General features: G+C 31.5%; 2 long non-coding RNA genes across 2 annotated transcripts; one reads left to right on the top strand and one right to left on the bottom strand.

The window, feature by feature from the left end:
* The first annotated feature begins 4029 nt into the window (after positions 1 to 4029).
* Positions 4030 to 5133, top strand: LOC126968846 (uncharacterized). The gene is made up of 3 exons (XR_007730297.1): positions 4030 to 4170; positions 4545 to 4627; positions 4847 to 5133. It is a non-coding gene; the product is annotated as an uncharacterized LOC126968846 (long non-coding RNA).
* Positions 5134 to 8659: 3526 nt separating this feature from the next.
* On the bottom strand, positions 8660 to 11427 carry LOC126968845 (uncharacterized). Its single transcript, XR_007730296.1, has 3 exons — positions 11306 to 11427; positions 9971 to 10053; positions 8660 to 8903 (listed from the first exon to the last, which is right to left on the bottom strand). It is a non-coding gene; the product is annotated as an uncharacterized LOC126968845 (long non-coding RNA).
* Between the last annotated feature and the right edge of the window lie 224 nt (positions 11428 to 11651).

Raw genomic sequence — 11651 nt, forward strand, 5'->3', positions numbered from 1 at the left:
ATTAGGACCGGACCGATCAATGGTTACTCGCGTACTGGCTTACTAAAAGCAACACATGGTTATAATAATAATATCTACTAAGCAATATTTGTAATATAATGCTGATCGATGGATTTACTTCGAACATCCCCTTACAAAAGTTGTTTTAAACAGAATACGCTTACAATGGGACAACTGAACTGAAATAAATAATTATTATTATTACTATTACTATTTTATCAATTACTGCCACTATTATCTTTTTACGAATCCCTCAACATATCATCGTTTTGATGAAATTGTTAAATTTGATTTGTCTTACATGATAAGCAAACGAAACATATATTTATTTATTGCATTATGAAAAATATGCATTCCCATAGCAATTTGATTCATTTAGTTACAGTAACATACTGCATATTGTTTCATTAGTGCATTTATAATTAGAATATAAACGGTAGAACAAAAGATGCAAGGTTAACATTATTATTCTGAAGATAAAGTATATTTTATTTAATGAAACTGTATTTAGGTGATGAATTAAACTTTTAAAAAGGTAGTTATGTTATTAAATTCATTTCGGTTCAAAATATTTATGGCGTTCTTCCAAAGTACGGTTTTTAGCGAACTTTATTATACGTATAACTAAACAGTACAATGAGGTTATTTACACGATATTTTTGTGTTCGACACCCGTCTTAAAAGGACAACAACACTCCTGTGATTCCTCTGGTAACATCAGATACAATATCATCTTATACACTCTGTTACAACAGAATCACACATACCATCAGTTGACCCCTATACTCTGACTTCCTCTTTCATTAAAGAAAAATGTGTGCACCGGATTGTCCGACAGAAATGATAATTAAAACTAATCTAAATTGATGTATTTAATATTACAATTTAAGTAATAAACTTAAATTTTATTTTAATTACCAAGATAATGTAAGGAAAGGTTATTTATTAAAAAAAACCTTTTATTAATTATAAAATATATTTTATTCTTAGTTACAATTCCTTCGTTATTAGTATCATTTTTTAATCCTTTAAAAGTAATAATTGGTGTGTCGTGAGAGAAAGGGAAGCCAGACAGACTGGCACCGTAACGCGTTACGTTTCGAAGCGGTTTACCCATGAGAAGTTATCGTTTCAACAATTATGGTCAAAATTAATAAAACATTGAGTCATATGAGGGAGGTATTCATATAATATGGTGCACTGATTGAAAAACATTATAGAGGTGTTTAATATAATAGAGTACAATAAATCCAAGGACACTTCTGAGTTATAATCAGCATTATAACATTATCTTAACAAATTTTGTTTAATAACCTTCTTTATAAAGGTCGTTGTAAGATTAATGTAAGTCAACGCTGGATAATTATAAATGCTAAGCGAAAACTTCAAGCAGATAAGTAAAGAAAGATTTCACGATTCAGTTCAGGTATTCGCTTTTATTAGAATCCTTATTACTTTTGTTATTTAAATTGAAATACAAAATAATAATTATTAATCTCAAGATTCGAAAATAACCACAACACGTTTCATATTCTTATAGAATTATCCTCAAATGTGTGATTTCATCTCGGGTGTTTCGTAGAAAAATACTAAAAAACTCAAAACAAATAAACTTATCTCCAAATTTGAAAAACCAGTTCACTTTCTATACTGACGTATATAAATACCACTGGACAGGCTGTTCCATATGTTTGACAGCACATTTTTTGTGCCTATTTGAAGCGCCACTCGCGAGCGTCCAGAGAACTATTTTTGACGTATAATACAAATGGCTGCGAAGGAATACTCTGAAATATTTTTGCATTTTGAGTTAATTTCGTTCATTTTCCGTGTTATTTATACTGCAAGAATCAACGCAATAAAGTAAACATTTTTTTTCGTAAATAGTTTCCCACCATATATCGATATTTGCTAAGGTTATCATCACTAGTTTTAGTACAGCAGACTCTCGCTACATGGCCAAAAGCGCCAAAATGACGAATATCAAACACTGACAGCCGTTGGTATAAAGTAGAGGTCAGTGACTTTCCACAAACTGCCTTTGCTTTCTTGGTTTTAAAATAATACCTCAAATCGTGAGTGTAAGACGTAGCTTGTCACGCACTGTAAAGTAATAAACCTGGCCTGATTTCATCGTTTGTCTAACAGCAAGAGTCTCTATCCAGATGTAGTTTATACATCGAAGGTTATTTATGTTTGATACCAATAATAATTGATAGTGAATTAAATATTCAACGTGATAGATAAAGAATAGAAAAACTTGCTTTATGTTTGTAATGCAATTCTTAATACAATATGTTTAACACGAAGATCCTTTCACTTCAATGAGTGTTACTTCGTCAAGAGTTGTTATGTGATCGTTAATTTAAATCGAAACTCATACAATACATCTCGTAACAAGTATTCTTATCCAATATGAGGGAGCACATTTTCAATCACATTCGCTTTGTAAGTGTTATGAAATCTACCATGCAACTTCTCTCTTTCTTCCTCTTCCATTTTTTCCATTTCTATTACTTTTTTAACGTTAAGAACTACAAAATAACTAATATGATGCAAATTAAGAATTTAATTGATAAGCAATAAGAAAAATATTCATTTATGAATAAGATACATATTAGTGTGTTATAAATATGATAAAAATTTCGACAGAGTACACCATCAAAATGACTGCAATGAATTACTTAATTAAAAACAATTTTATTTCAGAAAATGCACCAAAATGTCAATATCTTTTAGTCGTAAGGGAAATAACATACAATTTACATACACGCTTAATGAAATTCGTAATAATAAAGAAGTTGTTGTTAGAGATTTAGCTATACGTATGTGGACGACAAATTTACGAATAACTCAATATCGCGCCAACAGATTTCGATTATTGGTGACAGTTGGGTTGGGTTCCGATTACGGAATCCATGACAAAGTAACGAAACTCTTCAATTCTTAGGAGCAAATTAACGATACTCGGCCGAATCTTTTTTATGCTACTAGGATATTTGAGTCAGCTACCGTAACGTCATTATGGTCAAATAATTGTTGTAGTAAAATATGATGATCAATGGAACTCCTTAACGACTTACAGTAAGTAAAAACAATTGCGTATTTTTATACAATCTAATTAATTAATCTAATTCTAGTTACGATTATTGTAATTTTTGGAATCGGTGTCAGCTAAGATAGGTTTGCAAATACATATATCGTTATAGGTGAGATGTGCTTGAGTCGTGAGGAGGCGAGAGGTGAGAGCGGCGCCGCGGCGGGAGGATGCCGATTCAAAAAATAACAATAATCGTAACTAGAATTAGGTTAATTAATTCGATTGTATAAATATACGCAATTATTTATATCTATTATTTTGGAATAGTATTTTTGTAGTAGGTTGTTTTTTTGTAAATTTTTTTTTTCATTATCATTTTACACTACAAGTTATGGTAAAATTTATGAGAGAATATTTATGAGAATTACAACTACAAACACAAACTATACACATCTAACAAATAAACACAATAACCGATGATAATATAATATTATAATAGATGAATGTATTACATTCGCATTCATACGCATAATATAGTTCTAATATTGTTTTTAAACTACACATATTAATATATTAAAGTAAGATAAGTTGAATATTAAAACTAATAACTATAAAAAACTATTTATGCTTTTGATCTTTTCAATAAATAAATAAATATTTTTTATTTTATCTTCTCAATAATAAGTATTACATGGGTGGCTTTAATGTATTTAATTTACTACAAAACCATTTTAAATAAAGCTACCGTAGAGCTGATCTAGTGAAGGAAGTAAAATATGGGCACCCGGTACTCATTATACTTTATCCTAACTGTGTTTTTGGGTTTGATTTAGAAGTTTTTCATCAAATCAAAACATAGGTACTGATTAAATACTCTATGACAAAGTCATGTGAGACCAATGAAGTGGAAAATAATTCACTGTGACGATACCAATAATTACAAATTGCAGCAATTAATTCAGAATAAATTAATGCAGTTATCGTTAATATATATACTCGCACAAATCGTTAGTAAGAAACAAAATAGCTTATCCAAATGAAACCAAACGGAATAATGTCATTTGTTATCTTTTTTTGTTTATATTTAATAGAATCTGCGAATTCCCAATCAACTTACGTGGGTACTGTGGGTAATGTAACCTAATAATAAATCAATTCACGAATATTTTTTTGGTTAATATGTTACTAACTTTTCTTCTTAATTTAAAAAACATTTGTTTCCCATTAGCTTGATTTCTACACAGTTAGTTTGGCTTCTTGCGAGGCTACAACAGCATTTAAACCTACAAACAATTCAAAAATCAAGTCGCAATCCTCACTCTGTGTATTATATTTTTATTTTTTTAATAAAACGGTACTCGAGTACTACGGTGTGTAGAGCGTTGATATTTTTTTTACTGGCCCATCATATGAGGACGTCGAGTTATTATTACGTTCTGGGACACCTGTATATAATATATATATAATAATTTGACATACTTAAGTAAATTATTGCTTGTTTCAGGCAGAGTAACATCCGATAAGCGTTTCATATCCTGGACGCAAATGGCTCCAGGACAGAAGCACTTATCAGTTCATCTTACAGAAGTAATTAAATAAATTAATGATTTTCATATTATTAACAAGAACGTTTACGTAGCAGTATACATTTTCAGGATGCTAATAATTTGGCTTAAATTATAAGAACTCGGGAAATTATCAATTAATTTTAATACTAAAAATGTAATAATATTTACATCATAAATTGTTTATATAAAAATGATTGGATTCACATAACGTCAGTTGTAACAAACCTTTATTTTTCAGCCCGTGTTACCAAACTGCGTCCATGTGGGTACTGAAGTAGAAGCCAGAGATACTGTCCCATATTCCGAAGTTGTGGTAAGCCCATACGCATTATGTATTGTTGCTGTCGACCGTACAACACATAACAATGGCACTTGTTTTGTGAAAACTAGTGTATACTGCGCGGACAAGAAACCAATATATGACTAGGACAAGTGTTTCATTTAAATACACTCTGATACACTTACACACATAATTTGTCTCTCATAAAGTTTTTAATACCATATCTTTTTTCTAAAATTAATTTGGAAAAAAGATATATTAGTTGTGTGATGGAAATAATCATGTAATCAAGGCACTATAATGATATTATTTTAATTAAATATACATTCAAATTCTGTTTTTTATTTTAAACTAGCTGACCCGACAGACGTTGTTCTGTTCATAATAAAAACTCTTGCGGATGGAATTTTCGAAAATCCGTTCTTAGCTGACCTCTACTCGGTGAAAGGAATATTCCTACCAAATTTCAAATCTTTAGCTCCAGTGGTTCCAGAGATATAGTGATAAGTGGAAATACGTGGAAATCTCTTATATATATAGAATGAACTTCGGAAATGGATTGTCTTGATTCATACCACAAACTTTCAAGGATTGGCCTTAAGATTTGAATGGTCAGGGCGAATGCGAAACGGATCGGAAATTAAAGATTTGCGGGCTAACTCGTCATGCAAAATGTTCATTAAGTAGTTGCTGCAGATCTAAAGAATTGCTATTATCATTGCTGCATTGATCTCTTGACATCGATCAAGTTATTTGTCCATGTTGCCCATGAAGTATAATTGTAAAAATGTGTCCTTATATCTACAATATCAAAAGCAAATGCAAAAGCAAATGATTACTCGGAGCGGCCGTGTTAATGTCAAATGCTTGCTAAATCAATTAAAACGGTTACTGTTAGGGCAGCCTTATAAATTGTTAGACGTGCACTGCCTTACCGATTACAACACGTGGCTATATGTAAATAATTTAATATCTAATAAGCAATTTTCACTAACATTCTAGATGAGAAGGTCCCTCCTATATCATCATCATCTACCGGAAGACGTTCACTCCTGAACAAAGGCCCCCCCCAAATGTTTCCACGACGATCGGTCCTGCGCTGCCACAGAACAGAAAAAACTAGTAACTGTCTTGTAGTACTAGTAGATGTCATCAAACATTTATCTTCCGGTTTTATGATAGGCCTAAATTCACAATCACGAAAAGTCAAATTTATTTACAGCAATTTCGAACTTAATACCATTACGCTAATCCCATATTCTTAAAGTGATTATGACAACCTCAGAACTTTTTCTTAAATTGCGAAAAATAACATATAAAAACTTGAAGTAATAGGAACTCTATAACCATAGATTTCTAACTTCTGTCAAAATACCTAGTGTACAACACTAGGTATTTTAAAAATGAATGAACATATCGATAAGTTAGTGATAACTCGAAATGATGTTATCAGGGTTGATAAAGTATATTAACGATAAAGTATGTCGTAAGCTAAAATAATAATTGGCCAATATTTTTTCTTAGGTATCGTTTTTATTTTAAAAGGATGGACAATATTTTACTTAATTCAAATAAAATCAAGACAGCATACACGTATAGACTTGGAAAGTTACGATACCAATATTATATTTACCTGGGAATTAATATACGCATAAAACACAGTTTTTTTTTTATAAGTATTCATCGTTATTCTGTATAAACCCAGGGGCCAGTAAGACATGGGATTTTATAAACTGTACTGTTTCCATACATATTGCAATTGCCAAAAGAAAATTTCCAAAACAAGCATTAACGAATGATTAATAAAAAGTGAAGCTATATATATAAAGAGTATAAATAATGATGAAGTATTAATAATGTTGTTAGTCTTATGATATTTTATATTATGATGTACATTTTATGCTACAATGATGGCAAACATTCCCAGAATTCATGGTTTTCGATCTATTTTTTACAATTCTTAATTCCTCTACTCCATGATGTGATGAGGGTTTTCTTCTATTTCACCTCGACTTAACCTTATCGGTGGAACCTCAATTTATGCCAATTATTAAAATTTAATTAAAATAATTGTGTATATATAAAAATTAAGTCTTATTTAGTTTAACTGGAATCTTGTAAATACATAATAATTAGCTATAACTAAGAGACAATAGTTAAAACGATTAATTTGAATTAATCGTAGTCTCTCTTGTACATAATTACCACAACCATATTATAACATTTTTCTTACTTACACCCTTATCGCATGATGCATGGAAAAGAGCAATACTTGAATACAATTTATAAAGATTAAATTTATTTCGATAAAATTATATCGATATGTACATGCATGCACTTGTTGAGTAGAAAGATATTCTTATTGCTTACATTAATTATTCTTACATAAGTTACATCGATTAAACGTAAAGGTAAATGAATCATACGTCATAATATTATTAAGGTTCATTTTTAATTGTATATTTTGCACAACACATTAAAAATATTAATTGTATTTAAATCGGAAAATTATGATTACCGATGGTAGTTAATCCCTTCGTTGGACTTATTTTTATTGCGGCTATGATTTCTACAGTCCAAAATGGCACAATAAGGCATATTTATATTTTTTTTAAAGATAATTATGCTTCACTTGACATCAAATGACTTGTCTCACTTAAGCCTCGAGTAGGTACATTTGTACACAATAGTGGCGACAGGCTAACGCCCACATGCCACTTCCACTAGATTTTTCCGTTCCGTGTTCTCTGCCATCCAACGAATTCCGGCAATTATTACATGTCATATTATTTATATAATAAATAATAACCTTCGTAATATACTGTACGTAAACAAATACTGTTTTATTAATAAACGCATTGTAAAGTTACTCCAAGTTTAAATAATTTCTTCCCAGTCATGTAATTCTGTAGTGACAAAGGTTAGATAGAGACAGTTAATAACTTTAATTAGCGTTTATTTATGACACTGATAAAGTTTCGAATCTGAAATTGGAGTCGGTATTCTCTGGAAGTGTTAAACATTTAAGTTTATGTTATATTTCACTACCAGATCAGGGATTTATTGAAAGGTGAAGAAGTAATTTTTAACAAGGCAGGGTAGTATGTCAGGACTATAGCAAATAGAGGTCCATAATCTGTATCTTATACTCTAGAATAGAGGAATTGATGTTCGTATCAGCAATTTTGTTTTCCTAGTTATGTTCTTAATGTCGAATATCTGTGCGATGAGTCATTCCTACAAGAGTTGTGGAACAGGATAGACGTTGTGTTTGATTGTGACAAGTTATTGTAAGTCGGTCATTACTACATTAACCCAAGCCCTTTATAAGGTTATTGCACTCCCATCCTGTAGTCACTTTTATAGTGACATTGTCACAATGTCGGGTGTTTTTGTTGAGAGGAGGAAACTACATTTAATGTATTTAGACTCTGAAGCAGGGACCGCATTTCTTTCTAGGCGTGTCCGCTTAAGCGAATTCCACATACGGACAAAAATATCCCCTATACTGTTCCGAACTGGGTGTACACTCTATGATATTTAAAATATGTCAGAGGGTAGACGCCCATTTTTGTCATATCCAATTAAGCGAGGGTTCTGACACTCTGTGTAAGTATTTGTGTGAACTATGCTTTGTAAGACAATTATAAAGATGTCTGATAGTTGTGCTTTAAAGTTAATCGTTCCGAGCGGTATTGCCAACTCTCTCTCAATGACAATAATAAGTTTTGGTAGCGGTTCTTTAATTATTTAAACAGATTTAGATCACTATTATATATATTTTTTTATTTCACATTTCTTCAAGTATTTTTTGAATCACAGCGTTATAATTTGTTCGTATCGGTTAGGCGCAAAACACTTTAGTTTTTACAACACATGAGCCATCCTTACTTGAAAAGTAACGCTCGACAGTTCCATATGTCAACGTGTATGCTTTTACAATTAGTATAGATGATGTAGCCCAGTCTGTTGCCTCTATTTCCGTACCAACATGACTGCAGTTTGGTGGTAAGGGCTGAAAAAATATCAGTTAAAGTTCAATGCTAAATGGAAACATAAATTAATGATTTGTGAGTGCCTAAAATAGAGATATTGAAAGTTTGACAGACATGTTTGAAAAGTATTTAAGTACATATTTATTTATTAAGGTAAGTGATGGCAAAAACCAGATGAGGTTCGACATTACCTGAGCATAACAGTGATAAAATGATTTCCAGTTGTAAGATTTCTTAGTTTTATAATTGAGTTAGTCTTACAATTGAGTTAGTCTTATAGTTTAGTTAGTCTTATAGTTCTTAGTCTTGACGCACTTACGTGTACGCACAACACATTAAGTCTCATTGAGACTTTAAAGTGCGATTTAAAATTTTCTTGCCACAAATATGTTTAACATTTTTCTTAATGTACTGTTGTAAACATACAATAATAGAACTTAATAGTCTTATAAGGATACTACCAATTAATCCAATATGAATGTTGAGTTTGATGGGAGGTTTTTGCATTGATGTCTACTTAGCTGACAAAGGATAGATCTATAGATTATTCTGATATTTTAGTCCAAACAGCATAAACATACAATTAATTAACACCAAACAACCAAGTTAAGAAGGTTATTACAAAATCAAAAGCCAATGTGAGTTGTTTGAAAGCGTAACCAATAGATTTATCATACCGTATGAAATAATGAATAGTTTTCTTTACATCATTAAAGGTTTACCAATGGGAGGCTTCTTTGCACAGAATGCCGGCTAGATTATGGGTACCACAACGGCGCCTATTTCTGCCGTGAAGCAGTAATGTGTAAGCATTACTGTGTTTCGGTCAGAAGGGCGCTGTAGCTAGCGAAATTACTGAAAAAATACTTAACATCTTATGTTTCAAGGTGACGATCAAAATTGTAGTGCCGCTCAGTATTTTTGGGATTTTCGAGAATCCTTAGAGGCACTGCATTGTAATGGGCAGGGCGTGTCAATTACCATCAGCTCAACGTCCTGCTCGTCTCGTCTCTTACTGTCATAAAAAATACAAACAGAATTTCGAGATAATATTACAAAGTACACTATAGATACTGCAAAACATTACCTCTGTAAGTGGTATTTCTAAATGTTTTGTTTCGGGGGCCATGGTCTGCACAGAAACAATATGCTGATTGTTTGTTTTTCTGCCTAAAAAAGTAATTTAAGAAGGCTCATTAATAAATGAAATAGTACTAGACTAGACTAGTCTATTTTTTGACGTGACAACGTCTTATAATTCGATAGAGCCGGCTGCACGCACGAAAAAACATAAGTCATGCGGCGTTACCTCGCTCTGAGGCGTTCCATGTAAGGCTTGAAGTGCAAGCGAGAGCGCGGAACGAGCGACAAAGAAGCACAATCGGCCTTTGCGTTCGGCAGCGTTCGACATCAGAATAACACAGATTGTAAGAAATTAAATATTACACATGTTTAAAAGTTGTAAAATAATTGCTCGACGCACATTTATACTTGTAAAAACTATTAAATTGTAAAAAAAAATTGACATAATTGTATTTATGCGTACAAATAAATGTAACTTGATCAATTTCATTGTGATTTCCAATTACCTCCTTCTCTATATACATACAAATCTATTAAACAAATGAAATTAAAATTTTCTTTTGAAAAATGCTACCATTCCATCAGTATTTTCTTAAGACGTTGTCACGTTCAACTATCGTCAGTAAACCGACTTTACAGACAACCAATTTTTTTTCATAAGTGACATTGTAATGCCTTTTAAATACCACCAATACCTATAAGCTGACTTGTAACTACCTGGTGGGTACCTTCAAAAAAATAGTGTACACCTTTCTAAAAGGCCAGCAACGTTCCTGTGATTCCTCTGATGTTGAGAGAGAATGTAGACGGCGGTGATCACTTAACATCAGGTTACCCGTATGCTTAATTGTTCTCCTCTTTCATAAAAAAATACAAAGACATTGCTCTCACTTAATTGCACTTACTAAGAGCTTAGTTCACTTCAACACTCCAAGGCAGCATTCTTTAATTCTTACTGCCAGTACTATTTAAAAACAAACAATCACAAATGATAACTCAAGCTGGTGTTGTTATCTTTCCATAAATATACCATTTTTATTATGAACATTTCATGGAAACACAATATTTACATTTTACTGTTTCCAATAGGGCGCATGTTATAATAAAACAATTTCATATCAAATCTAAAAATTTCAAATGCACTATTTGAGTTAAAAGCTTGTAAAACTTATATAAAAAGCAATTGTAAAGAATTAATTTTCTACCCTATGAAGAAAGTTTTGATGGTTCTGGTGGTATGGGTGTAATTTCGTGATTTGACCTGGTGTCCTGAGGAGACATTTTTGAATGGTGCAATACATTACTCTGAATGTCAAAAATATCTAATTATTTATATTACCTACGCCACTCACTGCATGTGTGCGGCAGTTCGCAGAAATTATTAATGAAAACCATAGCGTCATATACCACAACATGTTTCTATCAAACAAGATTTAGTTACACAAATGTTAAAGAACGAACAATATATGGCATATTATATAGCCAACAATTACATGTTTTTATGGTAATTTTCTGCAATCACAGAAATACAATTACAGAATTCAAATTGATTTGAAGTATTCATTAGTCACAGATAATATCAGTAGTGCTTGTGTTATCATATGGGTTTGTTTAAATCTATTTGAGATAAGTGTGTGAATACATTATCACTTCAAAGTTTCGTTATTCATAGTTATTCAATAATA

Source organism: Leptidea sinapis, chromosome 16 (genome assembly GCF_905404315.1).
Source record: "Leptidea sinapis chromosome 16, ilLepSina1.1, whole genome shotgun sequence".
NCBI lineage: Eukaryota > Metazoa > Arthropoda > Insecta > Lepidoptera > Pieridae > Leptidea > Leptidea sinapis.